Genomic DNA, 26,937 nt, shown 5'->3' with positions numbered 1-26,937 from the left:
TTTGCCTTGCCAACCTTAAGTCTCATATTTGCTGCCTGTAGGTTTATATCAACCGTTATTCTGGAGGTTTCGGATCAACAGATATTGTTAACATCTTGAGAACAAGCCATCTCTACAGCGTCACTTCAGACAGGACACAACTAAGGATAGAAAAAAAAAAACATGTCCCTTTGAATGTTTCTCTCTTGCACTGGATTTTAAGCATTATTAAAAAACGATGAGGAAGATGTTCTTCACAAATTTTTCTGACTAAATTTCACATCGTTACCCAAAAGCAAGTGTTTGTCACTGTTACACAGCCAAAAAAGTTTAACACAAGAGATAGCAACCTTTCAAAGAAACTTCTGCTAGAATTGTACTGTGCTGCTGCTGCTGAAGAGACATGTTAAAAACGAGCACTTCCCACACCATCCACAAGGCCTTAGAAAGATTTTTGCCTTCAGATTTGGAATATGAAGCTGCCAGTTTTAGTGGAAAACTCTTTTTGCATGCTTAAAGCCAGAGGACTCCTCTAGTTAATATTAATGAAATCGTGCTCACCTCTACTAAATAAATACTGAACAGAGCAATTTTGTTTAAGGTATTAATGGCAATCTAACATTTAAATGTGCATTTTTATTATTGAAAATTCAAACCTGAAAGCCTCCAGGTGTTCCACTAGAAACTAAACAAGAATACTCAAGAGATTCCTTGGAGAATTTATGCTGATAAAGACTATCTGCTTGCATTATTAAGATCCATGTAGGCACAGTCTAGATATGCGGAATGCAAAGAATAACTTCTAACTGGAGCAAATGTCAGATTTAAAAGTATGGAGAGGACACTCACTGTTAGAGCTAAGGGCTTAAGTCCTAATCCAAGAGTTTAAAGGATGTTGCACTGCTAATGACTATTCAGAGGACAGACGGTGCTGATTCCCCACTTTTCACAAATAACTTGTATCTAGGCAATGAAACTTTCAATATTTCCACAGTGGTCTGGATTTTTTTTTCTACCAATTCTACTGAATGGTTACATGATTTTAAGACTTTACAGCTTTGTTTCTTCCTGAACTGTAAAATAAGCACAACATTGCTTATCTTTAGAGCACCCTGGCCTGAAGTGTTCTACATCAGTAGGAAGTATTATTTTTAGACTCTTCTTCTAGTGAGATTTGTCACCAGTCTAAATCCTCCTAGAAGTCTGGATAAGAAGAAATCACCTGCCTGCCCTTCTTAGTCTCAAATAAATAAATGTGGGGTTTTTTTTCTTTTTTCCATAATACTTTCCAATTAAACTCCAGCACAATGCTTTATGATCTATACGAAGCAATTTCAGGACCTGAAAACACTAGGTATAATACTACAAGTAAACATCTAGAGAGGTCAAGGTACCCTCATCTCTATACATAAGCAGAACTACCATGGCAACACTAGAAAACCTTCTGTGAAAAATGCTTTCTTCTAACTGCTTCACATTTTTCTGGAAGCACTTGTAATGCTGCCTTTAGAGGACCCAAAAAAAGTGCCAAATTGAATCCAATTAAAAACATACATGAATGCACTTCCTACAATGTAGCATAAAGTCCCAAAGTACATCAAAAATGCCAAAATATGCATCCTTGAAGCCAGGCACAATCCAGTTTCCGGGATTTTTTTCCATTATCAAATAGCCACACCAGTAGATAGGCTCATAGCCTACAGCACAGACTGACAATCTGTCATAACTTCATTCAAGCCTATGGAATAGGAGTATTTGCTTTCAGTAGACATAGCTGAAAGTTTTCTAGCAACACAACAGTTGGAGGAAAAAGAAAAAAAAATTAAATGTAACTCAAAAGCATCTGTTAAATGTGATTCTTGTTTCCTCTATAGCTTTGCTAACCCTAGAAGCAATTATTTTGAGGCTAAGAGCAGAAAATTCCCAGTTATAGAATCATAAAATGGTTTGGGTTGGAAGGGATCTTAAAGAACCTCTAGTTTCAACCCCCCTGCCACAGGCAGAGACACCTTTCACTAGACCAGGTTGCTCAAAGCCTCATCCAACCTGGCCTTCAACACTTCCAGAGATGGGGCATCCACAACTTCTCTGAGCAACCTGATCCAGTGCCTCACCACCCTCATTGTAAAAAATTTCTTCCTTAGATCTAATCAAAATCTCCCCTCTTTCAGTTTAAAGCCATTGCCCTTGTAAAAAGTCCCTCTCCAGCTTTCCTGTAGGCCCCCTTTAAGTACTGAAAGGCTGCAATAAGATCTCCCTGGAGCCTTCTCTTCTCCAGGCTGAGCAACCCCAACTCTCTCAGCCTGTCTTCATAAGATAGGTGCTCCAGCCCTCGCTGGCAGCCCAGAAAGCCAACCGTATCCTGGGTGGCATCAAAAGGAGCGTGGCCAGCAGGTCGAGGGAGGTGATTCTGCCCCTCTACTCAGCTCTTGTGAGACCCCACCTGGAATACTGTGTTCAGCTCTGGAGTCCCCAACACAAGAAGGACACGGAGCTGCTGGAGCAGGTCCAGAGGAGGGCCACGAAGATGATCCAAGGGCTGGAACACCTCTGCTATGAGGACAGGCTGAGAGAGTTGGGGCTGTTCAGCCTGTAGAAGAGAAGGCTCCGGGGTGATCTTATCGCAGCCTTCCAGTACTTAAAGGGGGCCTACAGGAAAGCTGGGGAGGGACTTTTTACAAGGGCATGTAGTGATAGGACAAGGGGCAATGGCTTTAAACTGAAAGAGGGTAGATTTAGATTAGATATAAAGAAGAAATTTTTCACTCAGAGGGTGGTGAGGCAGTGGAACAGGTTGCCCAGAGAAGTTGTAGATGCCCCATCCCTGGAAGCGTTCAAGGCCAGGTTGGATGAGGCTTTGGGCAACCTGGTGTAGTGGAGGGTTTCCCTACCCATGGCAGGGGGGTCGGAACTAGATGATTTTTGAGGTCCCTTCCAACACTAACCATTCTATGATTCTATCATCTTCGTGGCCCTCCTCTGGACTCGCTCCAGCAGCTCCATGTCCTTCTTGTGTTGGGGACTCCAGAGCTGAACACAGTACTTCAGGTGGGGTCTCATAAGAGCAGAGTAGAGGGGCAGAATCACTTCCCTCAACCTGCTGGCCACGCTCCTTTGGATGCGGCCCAGGATACGGTTGGCTTTCTGGGCTGCCAGCACACACTGCCAGCTCATGTTGAGACTCTCATCCACCAGCACTCCCAAGTCCTTTTCTTCCATGTTGCTCTCAATCCATTCTTCACCCAGCCTGTACTTGTGCTTGGGATTGCCCCAACCCATGTGCAGGACCTTGCACCTGGCTTTGCTGAACTTCATTAGGTTCTCACAGGCCCACCTCTCCAGCCTGCCAAGGTCAAGATCCCCTCCCTGGTTGGCACCCCTTCTCTCCAGCATGCCCACAACACCACACAGCTTGGTGTCATCTGCAAACTTGCTGAGAGTGCACTCGATCCCACTGTCCATGTCACCGACAAAGATGTTAAACAGCACCTGCTCCAATACTGACCCCTGAGGAACACCACTTGTCACAGGCCTCCACTTGGACATCAAGACATTGACTGCAACTCTGAGTGTGACCATCCAGCCAATTCCTTATCCACCAAAGTGGTCCATTTGTCAAATCTGTGTCTCTCAAATTTAGAGACAAGGATGTTGTGTGAGACATTTAGACACTTAAATCAGTGAGTTTACATGTTAATCACACAGTGTTAAAAATTTGTTTTCCTTTGTTTTTTGGTTGGTTTTTGGTTTGCTTTTTGTGTGTGTTTTTTTTTTTTAATAAATCTTCCAGTTTGCAAGACAGTTATTCAGGAAAAATAAAAGGAATTATAAAACTAGCTATATGCAAGCTCCCACTGTATTCTTTTCTTTAGCTAGTCTTAGTAATTTATTCTCCTAGGTATTAACTGCAACAGAGTTCTACTAATCATAGCTGTCACCAGCACAGCTGTCAGCAAATAAGTATAAGTGAGAGTTATCCTATTTTGGAACAAGGATACATTTTGTTATCAATCCAAACAGCTTCTGTGTCTCACTGAAGTAAGGGATTTCATTAGTGCACTTACAGAGGACAGAGGGCCAACAACAGCTGTAATTAAGGCAAATCCATAGTATCCTTAGTTTAGCTGAATGAGGACAACCTCGACTTTCTCTCTCTTCCCACATGAAAATTTTAAATCTGTAATGATATGTCATCACTCTTTTTTTTTTTTACATCTGCAGATATATGGTTTTTTTTAGTAAGTGGCCTAAGCTGAACATAATACGCAAGTAAGAGCTCATCTCTATTAATACAAACTTTTTATACTCATATACTACCCTTTATATAGCCCCCTTTTTTCTCTCATCTGCTGAGTTTTGACCAGCAGTTTCAATCAAGCCTTCCACTACCACATTCAAGTTTTACCTCGAAGCACATCATAAAAATCAACAACATGGACTGTTGCAATATATTTCCTGGCGACTTCCATCACAGCAGCAGTGCAATGGAAACCAAGTATTGCATGTGGAAATTCAGATCAAAGTCATCAAAATAAACACTTGTCCTCACAAAAAGTTGTATTACATTTTTGATGTAAGGAGGAAACATTACGTGTATGATTAGATGCTGAACTAAAAACAATGCAAAAAATGAGATTTCCAGTAAAGTTCAAGACAGCAGGTAAGTAGAAAAATACTCCACGAGTCCTAACCACCTACTTCAACACAGTAAAAAAGACTACTCAGGTAAAATGTTCTCCTCTATACAAATGCTCATGCATTAGTAGGAAAAAAAAAATAATCACAAACTCCTTAATAATGTAGTAGCAATTTGACTCCTAACCATTAACTAGAAAGCTCACGAAGTCTGGATTGAGTACAGCCTATTTCAGCCATGCGCTCAAACAAAAGGCTAAAGAAACCTAAGAGAGAGAGGTAAATCAATCTGTAATTCCAAATAAATTTTTCTCCTTCAAATTTTATGCAACACTATCAGAATTTTCATGCTTGGCACATGGGAGATTTTTCCCAGAAGCCAAAAAAAGTTACATTAAAAACAAAAACATCAAAAAAGAATTTCACCATATCACAGCCACACAAAGCAGTGGCTGTGCCACCAAAGAATGACAGACATTTGAATACTGTCAAGCAACCCTCAAGTCAAGTTACAGGCACTGGAAGATTAAAGGTAAGTCTCCAAACTAACAGTAACACAATTCCGTAAAATGTATGTTCTTACAATCTACTCTTTAGAACAGGTTCACTTTAAGAACAGGTTACAAGACCCTTTTCCATTTAAATACCTCATCAGTATCACAGCTGTTGCCAGAATGGCATAAAGGTTGAAATCCTTGATAGTTCTTGTCTTCTTGTCCAACCTTTGTTCTTTTTTACTCACTGCCTCTTCTAACCTCTTCACTAGCTATCTGCCACCAGGTAAACTCTGTATCAGTCTAGAAATTATATACTACTTCTCACAGACCAATTCTCCTTGACAGACAACTGAAGAGACTACAATATTAAAAGGGCAATTGTTAGTTTAAAAAAAGCGCTTGATTTCCAAAGTTCATGCAACAGTTTTCTTGATCTGTATAGTTTTCTTTTCTGTACACTTCTTTTCTTCATACAGTAACACCCTTCCTTTCCCCCAGATTTGGAAGACTCTTTGATTGCTTACATTTCCTTCGTTTTATTTGAATCTCATTTGATCATAGAATCATAGAATCATAGAATCATCATGATCAGCAGCTTGAGGAGAAATGGGCTTTCTCAATGCTCTGTTAGGGTTCTCTTTACTCTTGCCAATAATGGGAGCTTTGCTATAGTCTTTGCCCTAAAGAAAGAAAAGTTTAAGTTACGTTACCTTTCTTCGAAAACTGTGTACACATTTCTCAGCATCTGTAAAGTCAGTCTAATGAAACTGAGGAAGTATCAAACCAATTTTTACTGATAAAGTTTTAAAGTAACATAAAGAATATTATAGGTAACATACTAACCTCATTTTTAAACCATTGTTTTTCTCTCCTCCACTCTTGTTCACAAAGAACTCTCAACAAAACAACATTATAGAAGGATACGCAAAAAGTAAAAATCACAGCTGATTTTTCCTGCCTTCACATACATACAGACTTCTCCAGCCAGATACATTACACGTCATTACAGACTGTACAAAAATCTTCAGAGAAGTGCCATTTTCTTGGTAACAGTCTTAAATTCAATTTGGAAACATCAGTCTAATTCTGGCAAAGTAACTAATTGTTCTCTAGAGTGTTTCTTAAAATAAAAAAAAAAAAGTACCCTATGACAATGTTCAAACAGATCATTAGTAGAAAGCAACCTGGTTTGGGAAAGCTTCTTTAATCCTAGAATTTTTACCGGAGAGGAGAAAAATAAGCGAAAGAGCCTGTTAATACACATCTCCATTAACCTCTATGTATGTGCACTCCAAAATGTGGATAGCAAAAGTTCAGATGCAACAAATGCTACAACAATGCCCAGGCGACCAGTACACTAGATCTGAAGTCCCCACAGTCAGTACCTCTCGTATTTACACTTCAAGGACAACATTTGGTGACCACATTGTAGTAACCTCACCTGACCATTTACAACATACACAGTCAAACCACATTTTTGCAAGAACTTTAGTTTCTCAACCCGTCAATGAAGTTTGCATCCACCTACCACAGAGTCCAACAGTGCCAGTGAACTCTGACAGATTCGAGCAGCTATTCTGTAGTGCCAGAGCAGCAATGTTCCCAGATGACACTAAGACTGGCACCAAGGGCTCACCTCAGCAGCGTGTTCCCAGGTGTCATCCTGCACAGAATGCTGCGAAAATGGATCAACCTCAGCAGTTACACAGAGCTGGTTATAGAAGTTCAAACAGTCACACAATTGTGTATCTGCCACTAAACGTGCTGGGCTCTCATTCCCAATAACACGTCTAAAGTAAGTGACTTTGAAACACGAGACCAGGATGACATTCCTTTAGTCAGAAGGAATGCCACCAACTTCCACCGCTATAAATGCGTCTTTTTGGGGGCTTGTTGATTTTTTTGATCTTTGTCTCGTGCTACAATTCACCTTTGGTCCTCAGGAGGTGGAAAGGCAAGGCTATTGCTACTGATAAAATAGCAACCAAGCTGCTTTGGTCCAGAATCGTATTAATTCGTATTAATTAATCGTATTAATTAACAGGCATTAACATTAGAGCAGTTACAGATGCTGGCAAAAGAAATGCACTGGCCAAGGAAAGCCCAGTCTGGCTCATTCTAGAAACACGGCAGTTGGAAAAATAGCCCAGCACTGAAATCTATAAAAAACTACAGGAATAAACTCTTACTCATAGAAAAAAAAAAATATCTGCAACTGTACCGCACTTCCCCACCAAAATAGTATATAAATTGCAAATCAGCCTATAATTCCTCCAGAAGTCATGAATGAAGTGAAAATTTCTGTACTAAACATCTATATAGTAATTCAGCAAGAAATTTAAGTTCTAAAGCTCTTTTAAGCTCTCATTCTGAATTTAGACACCAATTATGATTGCCCTGGTCACAGTCTACTCATATTCTCTTCCAATATTCTATTCCAACCAACCCCTGCTGATTCACAGGTAATTCAGGTGCCTCAAAGGTTTCATTCTGAGTGAACAAGTGTACTTCACAGCTAAACCAGCAGCATTATGACAGCACTATACCTTTAAAATTCTGGCATTAAAAAAACCACCCAAAGTCATGGATAAGACATTGAAAGGACTGGGCTTTTATCTCTTAAGATCAACATAAAGAAAGGAACATTCCCAGAACACCGTTCTTGAGAACAATTCCTTATAACCAAAGTGAAAACTGACTCCAAAAAACATTTTAATACATACGAAGTACAAATAACTGTTTGTCAATTTTAATTCAACTAGATAATTCATGGAATTTATTACAATGAATTTCAATGAGTTACAAGCAATTAAAAAAATAAAAAAGGTAATCAAAACTTTTACTTTCTGTTATTGTTGCACGCTACAACATACAGAAATTACTTCTATTATCCTTCAGATGTTAGGCAACAAAAAGTACCTTACCTAATTCTCCACTGCCTGAGCACAGAAGATTAAAAAGAAAGTATTAGGTAGAAACTGCAAGTGTTCCATATCAAGGAAAAAACAAACCACTGCATCAATAAACTCCAACAGCTGTCCGGCGTGCCACACACACTCTAGGAACACTTAATGAAAACTTATCCCTGTCCCTTTTCGCAAGCAGTCAGACCTCCAAATTGGGAACCTGAAGGCTGCCGTTCATTACCTCCTGCTCCAAAATGCAGATCTCAGCAACACAACACTGCCAGAAGAGCCACCATAGCTTGATTTTCCCTCCGAGTAATTCCCTCCTTGCCAATTACTGCACTGCAGTCTTTCTCAGGGCTATGCAAAATGCAGACAGAGGAGGACTGAAAGAGCCAGGGAAAGAAACACAGTTACACAAAAGTTCCTTCAAATCATCTTATGTCTTAATAGTCGTGAGCTGAAAGAAAGAAACTGCAGTTTGGTGAGATCTCTTAGGATTCCCTCTGCTGTTCCTCCTCTCATGTTCCTGCCTTTCTTTTCCTTCATTTTTCATAGGATAATTTTTTGGATTTTTCTTTGTGTCAAAACTAGAGGGAATTGGGGGGGGGGGGGGAGAAAAAGGCGAATTTTTAAATGTCTAAGTTGTTTCTTATATTTAGTTAGACTTCATTGTTTATAAGTTATAAGTCATATTAAAGTTCCCTTTTATTCTCATAACCATTAATATTTTAAAGGGTTAAAAAAATAAAGAAAAAAAAGAAGTCTTAAGGTTTGAGATGTTTCAGGGTTTTCCGGGGTTCGGATGTGGTGATGCTGGTGGGCTTTTTGCTTTTGCTGCTTAAATTAGGGAGTTTAGTCAATTAGCTATTTTAACACTTGGACGCTTTCCCTATACAATTAAAACTGCTGTGATTACACAGCAGCAGCATTCGTAATCATTCCCAAGTGTTCCACAACAGCAGCTAAAAAATACATCTGAATATCAAAGCAGCTTTCACAGAAGGGTTGAGGTTGGAAGGGGCATCTGTGGACATCACCTAGTCCAACCCCCTGCTCAAGCAGGGTCAGCTAGAGCCAGCTGCCCACAACAGTGGCCCATCGGGTTTTGAGTATGTGCACAGAAAGTGACTCTACTACTGCTCTGGGCAACCTGTTGCAGTGTTTGAGCACCTCCTCAGTCAGAAGTTTTTCTTCTGTTCAGATGGAATTTTATGGTTTTTAATTTATGTGCATTGCCTCTTTGGACACTAGCAGTCTAATTTATACTTGGGCTCGCTTTTTTGCTTTCTCTCCTTGCCTGGCTTCTTAATTCTCCACAGCTGCATTTAAGAGCAAAGGAAGCAACAATGAGCCCTCAGTGTCAATCAGTCTGTTGTTGCCTCATTTGCAACAATAGGCTCATCACTGCTTTCCACCAGTCCTTCCCTCTGCTTCCTGCAGAGCAAGGCTCAAGGCCAGATCTTTCAGCCCATAGCAGCCCAGCTGCCTACCATCAGCAACCTATTATTCCTTGAGATCCATGCCTTCCTTAGGGGAGGATTCTGACCAGACTCTTCTGGTATGGCCTCACTGGAACATTAAGGCAGGGCTGAACACATGCTGACAATGACATGGAAAGCTCAGAAGCTTCCAGCAGCTCTTCAGCACCTCCCTACCTTCTGCCGCAGCACCCCAGGAGAAGGGGCAGTAGCCAGCATTCAGAGCATGTTATTTGGGGATAAGCAGAAAGGACATGGGATCGTTTGGAGGTCAATGCATCCTTTTGGGTTTTGCCTTGCAGCAGTGAAAAGGTCAGTTGTTTTTAGTGGTGAGTTTCAACAAAGTTTACATTGGCCTTTTTTTAAAGAAAAAGGTAATGGGCAACATAGGTACAGACTCACAGATATAATGTCCACCACTCACAGACAGGAGAAAGTCTAATTTCTCACAGCTGTGCACCAGTCCTTTGCTTACTCTTCACAGGGGCTCGTAAGTTTCCATGCACTAATGGAAACTAAACTAAAAAGAAAAGTTTTTTTCTTTTCTAACATTGCTTAGTTAAAATTGAAATTCCTGTAATGGACAACACATACTCAGTTTAGACTCCCAAGCAAAGTTGTAGTTAGTTTTCTTTTAAGCTTGTCTCTATTAAAAATAATTCATTTAACACTAAAGGTAATCTTCAGTTTTCAAATCTCTTCCCTGGTTTGTAAACCAACATTACATACCACATTTTAAAAATATGATAATGGATTTGAAAAACAGAAAAGCCTGTTGGCTTTGAAACAGAAGAAAGTCAGAAGAGTTATCCGAGACTTTCTGCATGACTTAGAGCACTTCTGTACATTTCTATTCTCCTTCACTGAGGAACAGATATAACGCCTCCTTTCTCTGATCTTACCTGGACACCTACCAAGTTCCCATCTCTTCACATACTTGTGTATGTGTTACCTTGTATAATAGGACTTCAGTCTTGAGCTGGGAACTGCCAAAAGTGAAAAAATAACTAGAAATGAGGAACACAAAAACATAATTATATCTTGGTAAAGTTGGAGGGGAAGGAGAACGAAAAAAAGCCCTTTCCCCTATAAACAGAACATAAATGGTAAAATCAGATGGTTAAATATTTTTCAGTTTCTGTCATTAGTCTAAAACTAGGACCTTAATGACACTTTTTAATCTGTTTTGCTCAGGACACTGAGAATGACTTCAAGACAGCCAGGTGCAGCCTAGTTGCCTTCTGGCTGGGATTCACAACCTATAAAGGACACACACAGCGTTTCTTAGGAAAAAAAGCCCACCTCGCACTAAGTTCGAAGATGGGGCCAAGGAAGAAAAATCTTACAGAAAGATAGCGAGTCTGCATCATAAATTGTTCAAGGTCCTGTGTATTCTTAGTGGGAGGGTAAGACAAAAAGAGAAAAGGCCAAGATAGCATCCAATCATTCCAGCAGACTACTTCCTCCTCCTGCACTCTTCAGGTGTGACATCTAGATCACAATCTAAAAATGACTTGTTAAATCGTTATGTGAACCTACCAAAAGAACTTTTTGTGACAAGAACATGAACTTCTGTGTATAAACAGCATCATTAATTCACATAATTTCTTACCTACCAAGAGTTCTAAGTCGTAAGAACTTACCATAAGTTCTAAGTCTTAACATATTGTCTAACATTATTGTAGCAAAAAGCTTATTTTTACCCCTTTTTCACATAAAATTTTGAAAGAGCCTCTCTTTCTTCCAGCTTTATAAAGCTGCACCTGCTCTGAAGAACATGCCACTGTGTAGTCCCAGGGCATCACCTGCTGCTACTCTCCAAAGACACAATCCCTATCGCTCACCAGAAGGATTGAGGAATTTCTTATATTCATGTCAAGAAGGTGAAAGGAACATGTCTCACTTTTTTTATCCATTCCTAATTTACAGCTTAAACTGAAGGCAAACAGGACTACTTTTTCATAGAAGCATCATTTCTTTTCAAACTCCAGAAAAAGTACGGTGGAACAAGGAAGGAAAGCACAACCTCGAACACATTTAATGTACTGTTCTATAAGACTCAGGACGTTTTCTCCTCTTGCAACTAAGTTATAGTGTAGTTTCCCAAATTAGGCTATGATTGACTGAGGAAGCTGGCTACCACCTATGAGTTGTAATCACATTTGTAAGTTATTTGAAACAAACAAACAAACAAACAAAATCTTTCCCTCAGATGTTTAATGAAATGGAGATAATAATTTGCTTACCCTTCTTGCAAATACAACAGAACTGATAAAACGAACCAAAAATTTATAAATAAACAAACCTCCGTATACTATCAGGCAACTTAATTCCATCAGGGAAAGAGTGCAGAACTTGCCAAATAGTCCATCCTGATTGTGTGGAAGACACAGAACAAGAAAGAGCAAGGCTATAAGAGGGCTTACTTACAGAAACAAGAATGAAACTTGTTTGGCTTTTGAGGTATCACCCTCATTCATAACTAAAGCAAGTCCAAGCACTGAAGGCGATTTGTAAAATTAATACCATCAAATTAAAGATGTGAAAACACAAAGGAGAACAAGGTACTTTACTGTTTCATGCAATGATACAAATACTACTTCTACCAAAAAAAAACCCAACACAAACCCAAAACCAAAATCCAAACCACCAACAAAAAACCCCAACTCACAGAACTGTCATGAGGTTTCTAAATGTATGTATTACAAAAATACATACAGCAGAGGAATTGTTGCTACCTACCTGTTTACATGGAAAAAATTCACAACACAAACCACAGTGACACACAGGACTGCAGCCTGTGCTTCCAATGGATTAATATATTGTCTCCCACTGCTAAGAGCTGGTCTTGATTCAGTTAAAGCCTAAGCACTCACGCTTTCCTGCTGAGAAACAAATAAGTAAAGTCGGTTTCAAGCATCTCCTATTAATACACAGCAAAAATTCTCACAAGCCTGAAGGCAGAAGAGATAAATAGTAGGTTAGGATTGCATGAAACCATACCAAACTACAGCAAATCAAAAAGCTGCACTAAGATTTGTTAGTTCACCAGAAAATTCATTGCAAAAGCCTATTTACTTCATGGAGGAAGTCACCGCTGCCACCACTTAATGAGTCAAGCTAATCTGCAAGAATGTTTTACATAATGGGAAAATTTTTATTGGCCAGAGGTTCACAGTGTTCTTAAATTTCCAGAAACTGCAGATGTAAAGATACTTCTGTTAACCCAAACCAAAACCAAGAAAAGAAACTATCCGAGATGCATGCTCCATTTCACAACACGGGTCTAATTTTACTAGCTACTGTACTTCAACCTATTCAGCATAGGAAAGATTTACACTCTGATACCAAAGGAAGGAAATACAAATGCTGAAAACACAGGTAGTTTTAATACTACCTCCAAACAGTCCTAAAACGTATTGGCTAGCACATCGTCGCCATTTCTGAACCGCGATACCAAGAACTGAAGTAGTTTAAGCTACCAGTTTTATTCTTGTAAAAAATTAGCACCAGTGAAACAGCTGGAACGGATTTACAAGAAAGCATGATACGGTCTTAATTCTTCCATTTTCACTTCACTGTGAAATAACAGCTAACAAGAGAGCCAAGAAAGGGCCAACATAACCCTCATCTTTAAAAAAGGGACCAAGGACAACCCGGGAAACTACAGACCTGTCAGCCTTACCTCTGTGCCAGGTAAAATCATGCAACAGATTCTCCTGGTAGCTGTACTAAGGCACATAAAAAATAACCAAGTGGTTGGTGACAGCCAACATGGCTTCACTAGGGGCAAGTCGTGCCTGACTAATTTAGTGGCCTTCTGCAACAAAGCTACAGCGCTGGTTGACGTGGGTAAAGCAACGGATGTCATTTTCCTGGACTTGTGCAAGGCGTTTGACACTGTGCCACGTGACATCCTTGTCTCTAAACTGGAGAGACATGGATTTGACAGATGGACCGCTCAGTGGATGAAAAACTGGCTGGATGGTCGCACTCAAAGAGTTGTGGTCAATGGTTCAATGTCTACATGGAGACCAGTGTCAAGCGGTGCTCCTCGGGGGTCTGTTCTGGGTCCACGGCTGTTCAACATCTTTGTCAGCGACATGGATGACGGCACTGAGTGCACCCTCAGTAAGTTTGCCAATGACACCAAGTTGTGTGGTGCCGTGGACTCACTTGAGGGAAGAGATGCCATACAGAGGGACCTTGATAGGCTTGAGAAATGGGCAGTGCAAACTGCATGAGCTTCAACAAGTCAAAATGCAAGGTCCTTCACCTGGGTCGGGCCAATCCTAGGCACAAATACAAACTGGGCACAGAGTGGGTTGAGAGTAGCCCTGAAGAGAAGGATTTGGGGGTGTTTATAGATGAGAAGCTCAACATGAGCTGGCAGTGTGCTCATGCAGCCCAGAAGGCCAACCGCATCCTGGGATGTATCAAGAGAAGTGTGATCAGCAGGTCAAGTGAGGTGATTCTCCCTCTTTATTCTGCTCTTGTGAGACCCCACCTCAAATACTGCGTCCAGTTCTGGTGCCCCGACCATAAGAGAGACATAGATCTGTCGGAGTGTGTTCAGAGGAGGGCCACAAAGATGATCCACGGGCTGGAGCACCTCTGCTATGAGGACAGGTTGCGGGAGCTGGGATTGTTCAGCCTTGAAAAGAGAAGACTTCAGGGGGACCTAATAGCTGCCTTCCAATACCTGAAGGGAACGTACAGGAAGGCTGGGGAGGGACTTTTTACAAGAGTGTCCACTGATAGGACAAGGAGAAATGGGTTTAAGTTGAAGGAGAATAGATTTAGATTAGATCTTAGGAAGAAATTCTTCAGTACGAGGGTGGTGAGACTTTGGAATAGATTGCCCAGAGAGGTTGTGGATGCCCCATCCCTGGATGTGTTCAAGGCCAGGTTGGACGGAGCCTTGAGTAGCCTGATCTAATTGAGAGGCGTCCCTGCCCATGACAAGGAGGTTGGATTAGATGATCTCTAAGGTTCCTTCCAGCCTATGCCATTCTATGATCCTATGAAACACCCAGTAACTAACTGAAAGGTGCCATTTCCTTCTTTTATCAATGAAAACAGGCTGCAATGCAACTACAGTATAAAATCCAGTGTACTCAAACAAAGTAAAGCAGGTTGAATGAAACAACCTTCCCTCAGCTTCCAGAGGGCTGATAAAAGCTTAAGGATTATATTTACAATCAGGCAGCTCAAAAAGAAAGAGTAAATTCAAAATATTTCACAGCTCAAATATTATTCCCCTTATTCTTTTAAAAAAATATGATTAATTTAAAAATACAGATTGTTCAGATTGTAACTTAAATTTTCATTGCTGCCTTTAAAAGATTTTTAACAATACTTAAAAGTAAGTCCATCGTTTAATTACACAATTTTTTGAAAGCTGGTTATTGAGTATTTGAATTAATGTTGTACATCATAAATGCAAAAGTATTTGAGCTCTAAAACAGCCTTCAAATTACAAAACTGATCATAAACTAAACCCTACTATATAAAGTCTCAAAAGTGCAAAGACCACATTTTAGTCCTGAAGAAACACAACCTTGTTACCATGACAGTGTAATACAACTTTCCTAACAGGCCACAAAACATTGGGGAGGGGAAGGCTGAGAAGCCCAAATTCAGAGTTAAATTCATCATCTTTTGCCAACTCCAGGTGTTAGGGCTCGATAATACAATATATGGACAACCATTTCTGTGGTCCTTATTTTTTTATTTTACTTTTGGCGATGCAAATCCTTTACAAAGGGTTCTGTCCTACTGAAATTTTTCCATCCCACAGTACGTTACAACCTCACATATCATTTTTCTTCTAACAGACAATTTACTTTACCTATGTATTTGCCAGCAAAAGCCACATTTCTGATTACGCGAGTTTTATCTTAGTTGGTGATAACAGAAGAATGAATGAAAACGGCCATCTGACTCCAATAACTATATGCTTCTTTTCAAATTGAAACCTACATAAGGGGGCTGTCTCTACTGCATAACAGAACCAATTTGTAATTATGGAGAAAGAAAAAAAAAAAAAGGCATGTAAAACAGAAAACAAAAAGCATGCTTCTTTCTGTTACCTGGTGACGCATTCATTCATTTGAAGGCCTAAATTCTAACCCTGGAGCATGCAGACCAAGACCAGTGATACAGCTGCACTGTCCAAGCAAAAAGCAACATCTCCACGTTGTAATGACTGAAGCAATCTCTGGGAACCGTCCTGAGGACCCAAAGGTGTCCACCAGTTCACACAGAAAGCAGACAGTAGCACAGCTTTTTAAGTTCCCCAGGACAGCTAAACACCTCTCACCTGCAACTCGATAGCCAGCTCTCCTGTCAGTCTTGACAGCGCTGTACTTCCATGGGCTTCATCGTCTTTACTCACTTACTGAGTACCAGTCCTCACCCTCCATCAACTGGCAGGCTGCACTCCCTGTATGCCTTATCAAAAAACCACAGCCAGAACAATACTGGTTTTGTGGTCTGCCTTAGGTTTTCCACCTAAGGCAATTGCTGCACTTCAACTCACAAGAGCAGGCGCAACTCTTCCTAGAGCATTAGACATCTGGAAATCAGGCTGGAGCAAGCTTCACCTGCTATTCTGCAAGATGGCATTACAGAGATCAGAATGCTTGGAACTACTGTCGTAAGCTAAGCTCCCACCATGAAAACAATTTCCTCAATTCAAGTAGGAATATAATACTATAGAGGTTTCAGTAGCTCTTGTCTAACACTGTATCTCCATGTGGTTCAGGGAAGAACCCCAATACAATAATCCAAAACATAAAACACAATGCAAATTTAAAAAACCCAAACAAACAGAAAAAACGACCACCGAAAGACTAAACCAGAGTCAAAGGATGGATTAAAAAAGAAATCCTTGCAGCAGCAAACACCTGCATTCTAGCCTATGATCCAGCCTCTGGTGAATGGAAAAAAAGGAGAGGATGAAGGCAGACAGAACAACACCACACACCTGAAAGACTCCCTTTTTCTCTGCAATGGAGACTTCTGCCTTTCTACAGTGCTCTGCTTCTGGACACAAGAAGATAAAGAAAAAGCTCCCTGTACCACTGTTCAAGAACACTTTAGAGTTCTCTACTGATATACTGACTTCCCAGATTTTATACCTCCAGTTCAACTATCCACAAGTCACAGTATGGACTAAAGACAACCCTGAAGCCTTCTGGGTTTAGACAACTACCAGAAACAATTACATCTGGGCAAATTACAGGCACCGGTATTATTAGATCTTGGAATGTTACACATTTTAAATCATCCCCCCTACGCATTTCTGCCTCATTCAGTATTTGTAGTAGGTCAGTTTTTTCAGGATTATGTCAACTGATAAGTCACCAGCCTGATATCAATTCTCATTCTGCCTGCTCTTCCAAAGTTAGTTAATTTGGACAGTCTAACTAGTTCTGCCACAGTCATGGCAAAGCTGCAATACTGTCACAAAGAGGACTGACCACGCTGAGTATTTGCGGAAAGAATGAGCCCGTCACCACTTAGTCTCATCCTAGTTATTGAAAACAGTTTCATATTCTACATTTGCTTAGAACAATGGAAGCAGAACTCTTCTGTGCTAATTTACAGCCATTATACACTGGCCTCTGTATTCTTGCAGTGAACATCTGGATAAGCAAGGTGGTTTCATTGAAGGCCGTAAGGAAGCAGCATCTCAAAAGTCACTCGTATGCAAACATTAAGGGTTTCTTAAAAACACTTCTAGTTACAGGAAAATTACTCGTAGAGACCAGAAGAACAAAGAGACAACAGCAGTTTAAGAAGAGTATCATACAGGTTCAGGGAGCTAACAGGGAATAAGGCCATATAGAAACATGCCTATTATTAAAACGATTTCTAAAGGCTCTTATTTCTATCTTACTTTACGTATGCAATACTTGCCAGCAGGCTCTGATGCCTAAGTCCTGGTGGTACATCTTTACATGGCCTTCCCATCTCTTCCTTAGAATTTACTATGCTTGTGGTAGTAAAAAAAACACAAAACCAAAAACCACCAAGACCGCGGCTCCTTGGTTTTTACAGTTTACTTCACAACATCATACAACATAAAACCTGTGTTCACTGGTGGTTTAAGCACTACCCAAGGTAAAAAGTGAGTTCCAGAACACTGCAGCTCTGGGTCTAACTCTAAGAGTGGGGTAAATACACAATATCATTTAAATGCTGGTAACGGCATCAAGACTGACACATTGCATTTAATCCTAACACAAGATTCAGGCATTTCATTTAAGATAACTAACTTAGGAGGCTGTAGGCCAAGTACTTTGAAGCTCAATGGCATCTTGAATTGGATTCATTATTTGAAATCAGGAAAACAAGAGACACCAAGCTGTGTGGCACAGTCAACATGCTGGAGGTAAGAGATGCCATCCAGAGTGAACTTGACAGGCAGGCCCATGCAAGCCTCATGAAGTTCAACAAGACCAAGTGCAAGGTCCTGCACATGGGTCGAGGAAATCTCAAGCACAAGTACAAGCTGGGCGAAGAATGGATTGAGAGCAGCACGGAGAAGAAGGATTTGGAGGTGTTAGTTGATGAGAAGCTCAACACGATCCGGCAATATGCACCTGCAGCCCAGAAAGCCAACCATGCCCTGGGCTGCATCCAAAGAAGCATGGCCAGCAGGTCGAGGGAGGTGATTCTGCCCCTCTACTCTGCTCTCGTGAGACCCCACCTGGAATACTGCGTTCAGCTCTGGAGTCTCCAACACAAGAAGGACATGGAGCTGTTGGACTGGGTCCAGAGGAGGGCCATGAAGATGATCCAAGGGCTGGAGCACCTCTCCTACGAGGACAGGCTGAGAGAGTTGGGGTTGTTCCGCCTGGAGAAGAGAAGGCTCTGGGGAGATCTTCTAGCAGCCTTCCAGTACTTAAAGGGGCCTACAGGAAAGCTGGAGAGGGACTTCAGATCATCTGGGATCACCTGCAGCATTTATGAGGTTATTCAGTGCCTCTGTGTGTAGGCACCATCTTTGTTCCTTTAAGTTTTTCTAAAATCACTGGTCACTCAGGGCTCCGGCAGAAGAATACTATAATTATGTATTTAAGTTAAAATATTGTTCTTTAGAAAGAAACGCTAGTGGACAGGGGTCAACAAGAAGACAGGAACTCAAACACTAGATTCATGAGGGTGTTATTGCTGTAACGGACAGTCTAATTAATCTCTGGATTTTAAAATCAAGTATTTTTTGACACTGAATTTCTTTAATACTGCAATATCCCCATCGACATGATAACAGGGCATGAACATAACACGGAGTCAACACTTACACAGATGAGAGCTACAACAGAGGCAGCTGCTAAAATTTAAATTGCCAATGCAAAAAGCATATGATTTACTTCTTCCACACCTCCTTCCCGTGTAGGCAGCCTGTCTTTTTAGTATCTTATCTATTCATTTCAAACTGAAAAAAAACCCTAATTCATCTTAGCAAGTAATCCTGCCTTTGCTAAGTATTTTAATAGAGAGAAGTACTTTAAAAAAAAAAAAAAAAAAGAAAATACATCCATGAAAACAGTTCTAGACAGAAGCCTGCTTCCATTAGGTACATAAATATTTCAATCCCAGCAGCACCATCTAATGGAGAGCTCACCCATTTTTCCCCTTCTTCAACATGACAAACATTTTATTTTGGAAGTGTTAGTAACTGATACTTTAACACATGGCCTATTTAATACTCTCTAAAAACTGATTAGCTACAAGAGAAGCCAAATAATGTCGCCATAGACAATAATCAGATAGTCTTTTTCTCCCCATAGACATTACATACATAAACAAATTTACTAAGTATAACCTTAAGGTAAGATTTTAGTTAGAAATACCTTTTTTTAAAATTTTAAACCATTAACTGTGAAGCAGCAATGCCAGCTTAAAAATATAACTACCTTAAGCATGTTTAAACTTTCCCTCTGCAAACAAAACAGAGACATCAGTACCTCTAAAGTGTAAGGAATATTGACAAACCTGGACCTTAACCATAGCAACAAGTCACTACCTACAGCTGCTTAAGATGAAGTTAAGTATTCCAAGACATCTTGGCTGCATTTCCGCTAAAACACATACTACAGGACACAGGTAGCAAATTATTTTAAGCCTCAATAATGCATGTGACGTGATGACTGTGGTCAACTTCCACTATTTATCTCATTGACGTTTTCTCATGCAAACAAACATGACAGAACTTACGTACAAAATGGATCTATAAGTAGCAGAAGTTTCTCCTCACTGCATTTTGTCCTCTTTGTTCTTTACATAAATCACAACATTGCAAGTACGGGTTCAACTGCTTTGAACTTCTCCAATTAACTCAGCATATGGACACTCTTGTTCTGGAGTAACTGCCTTTTTATGTACAGCTCAAAGGACTTTCAAAGTCTGCCTGCCCTATCTTATCTCAGAACAGTCAACTAATACATTGAGAGTTCATATTTTAAAAAAAAAAAAAAAAAAAAACCACAACAAACACAAACCCACAAAAGTCTTAGTAAATAATTCTGCAAAAATACAGCATCATACTTTGGCTATATGTACTAACAGCTTTATTTACACAAACAGTACTTTGTCCTCATTTATTTTGACAATCTCCTCAGCAAAAATATACAGAATGCAGTGGGTGGATATTTATTTGCTTGTCCTAAACTTTCTTAAAAAAAAAACCCACAAGAAAACAAACAAAAAGCCCACACAAAAACAAAGCAAAAAAGTCAACAAAAACCCCCACACAAACAACCCATAGAGTAAATCCCCCAAAATTCCCTCAAAATTTTACTGGCCAAAATATTCAAAGTTGCATGTCTAAATAATCCTTTTCAAAATGAAAGTGAAGGTTTTGAGAATTTGTAAAAAAAAAAAAGGAACGAGGAATATGGGAAATTTATGGTCCCAGGTACTGAAAAATAGCTGATGAAGTACAACACACAAATAACAATAAACTTGTTTTATCTTCCTAGAAATCGCCAAGAGCATTATTCTGCACAAGCTCAAAAAAAAAAAAAAGTGAAAATAGCTTGCTATAACACAGATACAAAAAAACTGCCAAAGAGCATGAGCACCACAACAGCAGTATCTACTAGCTGAACTACAACATAGGATCCATTGGTATTTCCATTACATATTGACGCCATGGGTGAGCAGTAAGACATATTTGCTAATCTGAAATATAGCATGCTCAGGTTCCGTAGATAGAAACATGATTTGACTCCTGATGGAAAACAGACAGAGAAGATACTGCTGACTTCAAGCGATGCGACGTATTATTAACTTCAACTGAAGTCAGCTCAAATCCTTTCTTCTTTTCCAGCCAAAACGCTGAGTTTTAGAAGGCAATGAAAATCCTACTGCATCAAAGGGTTCCAAAACTGCTAGAGATGCACACATGCAAATCAGCAGCCTTCATTTATTTAGGTATCCAACATCCTTCTACTCCAACTGTCAAACGGCAGCATTTTGAGAACATGTCATTTTACAACCACAAGCACTTTACCTTTGGCACCTATTGAATGTAGAACTGGTATCCTGATCAGGTTCAACCACAGCGGTCATAACAATAAAAATAATTCCAAGCAAAAGCACAATGCTCCTCTCAAGGATGTTGTGCTGAACAGAAAAGAGGACAGTTAAAAGAATGGAATGAGAAAGCAAGTGTAGATTTAAAGACAGGTGTACTTCAGACAATAGTAGGGTACATTGTAGATCATCTTTAGCAACCTGGAAAGGAAGAGCCTGTTAATGCACCTGGAGAGTGGGAGGTGGGGTGGGGAGGGAATCAAAGAAGCAGGTAGCTAGAGGGAGGTCAAAGAAAAGTGGATTTTCAAATAAAAATCATTAGCCAGAAGTGTGTAAGTACGTACAAGCCTAGAAACAAGTATTTCAAGAGAAAAGTGATGTAAATGGAAGCAATGTAAAGGGGAAAATGTAGTCATTTTGCTCAAGCGCAACGATGAGACCACCTTAGAATAAAAGCCATCCCTTAACAAATTAAAAATACAAGAGATCTGACCAAAACCAGTTCAAAATAAGCCAATTCTAAAAACTGGAAGAATCAGCTTGAGAAATTAAGAGCGTTCATACCGTTTGGCTAAACAACTTAAGATGGAACAGAAGCACAGCATGGACCAGACCATTCAATTAGTAGCTGAAGAGCATAAAACGCAAAAAGAGGAGTCACTTGGGATGGTTTAAAGAAGATTAAAACAAGAACAAGTTGAATGAAAATTGTAAGACTATACTTCCTACGCAAAATCAAGACTTACATCTGCGAGTCATTAAATAAACAGAAGCCACAACACTTCAGGAAACCTACTCTCAGAAGGTTCCTCTCTGTGGAAAGACAGAGAGAAAGCATAGTCAAACTGGTACAGTACACAACATCTCCATTATAATCAGAAGAATTATTAGAGGTTTTTATCTCCCTCTCCCAAGTACAGGGATGAGCTTACAAAACAAAATCCATTCACATTGCCAAAATTTGGTTTATGAGCTGGGCTTTGCTGTTAGAAAGTTATTTTAGGCACGTTTACCATGTAAGCTGGTTCCATAGAACAATAAAAATCCGTTACTTTTCTAGAACATCCACAGCAGAAAGTTAGGAACGAGTACAAGCACCAGAACAGCTACCACTGACAAACTGTGTCATGTACGCTCAGCTTTGTATAGCACTGCACATTTGCTGCACACAACAATGGAAGAGTGTGAAGCAAATACTGTTTCCTGTCCCACGATGCTGATGGTGCAGAATGGTACAGCACTGCAGAGGAGACAGAACAGGATGCCTCTACACAGCACTTGCAATTCATTTCATTTATCAACAGATGACACTTGTACTGCCCTGCTTGGTCTCAGCACCTCATCATTTTTATGTCCTCAAATTGTAGGCAAGCATCAGTATTTCCATTTTATCAGACCAGGAAGATGGTCTGTATATGGAGCCAGAAGCCAGACACACATAAGCCACTGGCTGCATCAAAGTTATTCTCAGAACTCCCAGTCAGCTACCACCTAACCCAAGCAGTACTCAAGCATCAGTACGCTTTTCTTCCTCAGCACTTCATCTACGCTTATGGAAACGTCCACCTTCACAAGGCTGATCACCTCAGCAAGCATCTCAACATCAAGTTCAAACGCACCACAAAACAATAAACAAAATGGCAGTAGAAGCAGCATCAGTAGACTCTGCATCTTTCCTCATCCTGGTAATTGTCCCAACCACTTGACTGAGACATCATGCTTCCTCTTGCTCTGCTTCTCAGGCACACCGAGTTTTGATTATTCCTGGCACAGCAGAAGAGTTTCAAGAGGAGGAAGTGACACTAGTCTTAACTGGCCTGTGGCTTGATGATGAGAATACTCCTCAGGGAACTAGGAAACTTGGACTGGAATCCCCCTTCTGCCCCTGGGACTTGAACATGATGTTATATCACTCAGCACTACAATAACCCCCTTGGCGGTTTGACCCTAACTGAATGACTTACAGTACATGCATCCACAGGAAAGAAAAAAAACACAGCCTCCAGGTCTCCTAGATTTTACACGGGTGTCTTCAGTGGACCATCTTCTCTTTCTTGATAGATGTCAAAGCTTGCGAGAATGAAGTAGCAGCCAGGAAGACATTTCTTATCTTACAGTAACATCTGCAACATGTTGTTCAAGACAGACCAAGTCAAAATAACTCTTTTTGCTAAACACTTGAGAAAGCTGTAAGACTCATGGCATTTCAAGCTTGCCTTGAGTGGGTATATCTTACTTTATTTGAAAAAAGATGGTTTTCATATTAATGCAGAAACCACAAATCATAGAACCATGGAATGGTTTGGGTGGGAAGGGACCTTAAAGATCCTCTAGTTCCAACCTCCTGCCATGGGCAGAGACACCTTCCACTAGACTAGGTTGCTCAAAATCAGGAAGAAGTTCAGTATTACTTCAAATGTTAAATTTTTCTAACTACGAGCTTCCCTACAGTCATCATTAAAGTATGTAAAATAGAAGTTTCATGACTTCTTTCACTGATGTTTTTGACTGAAGCATTTGCAACGTACACTGTATGTGACAGGGTATATTCACTTCAGAGCATTTAAACTATACTACAGAATTATTAGCAGTTTTTATCATTGTAAATAATCTACAGAATGTTTCCTCTATACATCATAAAAATCTATTTCATAAACGATTGTTTTATGATACTATATAAAGTAACACTGAAACGATGAAATGTTCTAACTTAAAGCATTCCTGCTATGTCCACTGCAGTTCTGACGCCTGCAATTTGCAAAAATTCAATCTTGAAGTCAAAGAACACAACACCCCAGTTTTTAGTACAAGGAGGGAACCAGGCATGGAGGCTATCACACACATCCAACGTGTTTGTGGTTGCAGAGTTCAGTACTGGGACTTCGCTTCCCACGCTGCCCTTGACTAGATGGGATGCAGAACTTGGAATTCTACTAAAATCACTCTTTACACATGCAGAGTAAAGCAGCAGGGAAGAACAACAGCATGGAAATCAAAGGCTTAACATTTTTTGGGGGGTGGAGAGGATTAGTGACCTACAGTTGTTGTATATAATTTTAGAGACACTCATCCTGTTAACCTAGTTACAAAACCAACAGTCAGTAGCAATTGAAGTCACAGTGGCAGTGATACTTTGCTGTCCGTGCTCCAGTAGAGAAGATCTCCAGAAGAAAACAAAGACACCCTCAAAGACTATACAAATATATAGATCTCTCTCACAATACCAAATAATATTTTGCTTCATTTCCTCCCTAAGATCACGCTACTGTACACTTTCCTTACTGATTTTCTAGGGGCTTTTTGTCTTTATTTCTTTTTCTCTTCTTTCCCCATTAGAAGAAGAGAGTACCTCTTCCTACTTCGCAGACACCTAACGATCTTTTTGTTGTAAGTTGCCCCCCCTTTCCCTCCCAATTCTCTAGTCCTTTCTCTTTCTACCTTAAAAAAAAAGGCACAGAGAAAATGAAAGGTGTTTGTGATTTGTCAAAACAAACATATACTCACTTTCAACTATCTATTTATGAGGGTATGGGCTTCCAGCAGGCAGAGTTGGGAGACCAGTTATATTCTCTTTGCCAGCCCTTCACTGCTGTAGTTTCTATGTCACCACTACATCAGTGCAGGTTAAAAAATATAAGATAAAACCTAGCATGACTACAGCACTCTCTCTTGTGCTACAATCACACCTTTATTCTGTTGCACAAAAATATACAACACTCCCTCCTTTGGATTCTTTTCCCCATACCATATCTTGAAATCTCCAATTTCACTCTCTCCCGCCACTTTTGGTGTTTCTGAACCATATGCCAAAAATGCCAGGAGGTCTCAAATGTAAGCACCATATTCAGAAAGTACCCACCCACAGGTATTTAAAAAAAAAAAAAAAAAAAAAGCCTTGGCAATTCTTTAAAGGAACCATGCATAAGAGCACAGACATCTGAAACCAATGTGTAATAAGCAGTCTTCAGACATCATAAGATTTGGCACTTTCAATTAAGAAATGCTATTATAATAAAAAAAAAACTAATGAAATTCAGTCATTGCATCATCTAAGATATCAGGGATCAAAACATGTTATTCTTGCAATATCTATTCCTACAAAGCCATTTTAGGATATTGGAGTATATTTAAGTCATTCCTATTTTTAAACTGCCTTTTCATCTGTAGAAGAACTAGGATCATCTACTTATCAATATATTTATGTTCCAGTGGTTTAACAACAAAAGTTAAAGATTAAGATTTCTGGCTTTTCATATTTTCAGCATTGCCGTATCTACTAATCAAACAGCTGCACTCCAGTATTGAAAGAACGTGTTCATCTTCTCTCACTTAAACTTTTCATTATGGACAAGAACAACATAAAGATCTAAAATACAACAAGATCTTTAAATGATTTAGAAGATAAACTGTATTGGCATGGACTGGTAAGACTTCATAGAGAATTTTTTGTCACTGAAGCTAACTACTGCCATCTTACACAGTTTTCCAAGGTACCAACAGTAAACACGCTTACGCGATGATTAAATTCTCTGAATCCATAGAAGAACAGCTTCTCAAAATTGGTATCATCAAACTTAACTGCAGAAGGACTTCAGGAAAGCCTAAAGACTGAGTCATTTAGCACCCTCTTTTGATGAGAATTAATCTGCTTTGCCACTGAATGCACTTTACCTTTCTATATTCTAGGTCCAGCTATTATTGGAAGCTCTGATCCAGTCATGTTTCAGTAAAACAGCTACCATTTTCACGTTGGAACAAAGTAACTTTTATAACCTCATAGCGTCCTCTGCTTGCAATGCCGAAACTCACGATACACCAATGTTTCCGTTATCAAGCTTTATGACAAGGGGTTTCCCAGTTCAGTCCTTAAAAACTCTGATTCTGTCCAAATGTTCAAGTATTTCTCATCTTAAAACAAACACCCTCTCCTTAATCACAATAAATAACGTTTACATCTATGTACATGGTGTGTATGGATTGCCATTTATAAACACTTTTAGCCAAATGGCTCATTTTAAAGGACAACATGCAGTATACGCTATGATCTCTTCAGTTGTAACTCTACGTAGCTTTTAAATCCAGGCTTTTATGTGAGTCAGTAGCTATTTTAAATACAGATTTTTACTAGCTATATGTCATTTCATTTATCTAAGCTAAATATCACTAGCACGCCTTCACATCATACACTGAACTCCTTTTCAGCCTATGAATGCAAGTTCAGATTAATGCACAATAATGCTACGTGCATTCTACGGGACGAACCTGCAAGGAAAAACACACAGTTCTATTGAAGAAACAAAAAACGCACTAATAACAATATACAAGGCTCAGATAGATCTCCACAAGCCAGAGAAGTCCCTGACCCAAGGAGACTGAAAATTTCGAATTGTATCATTGGAACTTCCCATATTTTACTACTACAGAAACAGAAAAAGAAGAAAAACGTCCTAACGCACGGTAAAGATCCACACAGGGGTGCACACGCAGTCTTTCACATCACACACAAGCTCAGACCGGCAGAACATGAGATTACGCCTCTTAGCATTAATACCATTTCTCCTGTTTTTCTGCAGATAATTCAGATCTTAGACACTTGAAGACACAAATAAATCAAGATGTAAATACCTTACCTTCCTATTTTACAAGCCACTGCAGTTCTCAGATTATGAGTCAGTCATAGGTTCATCTGCAGAGGAATGACTCAGTATAAACTTTTTAACACTCGTTATTTTTTCTAAGCTACGACGCGGTAATTAATCTAACATATTAAAACGCGGTGCTGCGAATCAGCACATAAAATGAATGGCGTGAAAACAAAACACTTTTCTTTCCGCTCCCGCCAGGCAGACGGGCTTATAGCGCAGGGCCGCTGTAGGCTGACAGCCTTCATAA

At 39.8% G+C, this 26,937-nt stretch overlaps 1 protein-coding gene across 2 annotated transcripts in view; it reads right to left on the bottom strand.

Moving 5' to 3' along the window:
* TRAF3 (TNF receptor associated factor 3) overlaps window positions 1–26,695 on the bottom strand; it is a 70,869-nt gene extending 44,174 nt beyond the window's left edge. For both annotated transcript variants that reach the window (XM_086613025.1, XM_086613026.1), the window contains exon 1: window positions 26,676–26,695. The gene's annotated coding sequence lies outside the window, so the exon portion shown is untranslated. The remainder of the gene's footprint in view (window positions 1–26,675) is intronic.
* Between the last annotated feature and the right edge of the window lie 242 nt (window positions 26,696–26,937).

This window comes from Tauraco erythrolophus, chromosome 6, assembly GCF_009769465.1.
Source record: "Tauraco erythrolophus isolate bTauEry1 chromosome 6, bTauEry1.pri, whole genome shotgun sequence".
In the NCBI taxonomy this organism is placed as follows: Eukaryota; Metazoa; Chordata; class Aves; order Musophagiformes; family Musophagidae; genus Tauraco; species Tauraco erythrolophus.
The sequence above is the reverse complement of the archived record's forward strand: the minus strand, read 5'-3'. Positions and strand labels throughout refer to the sequence as shown.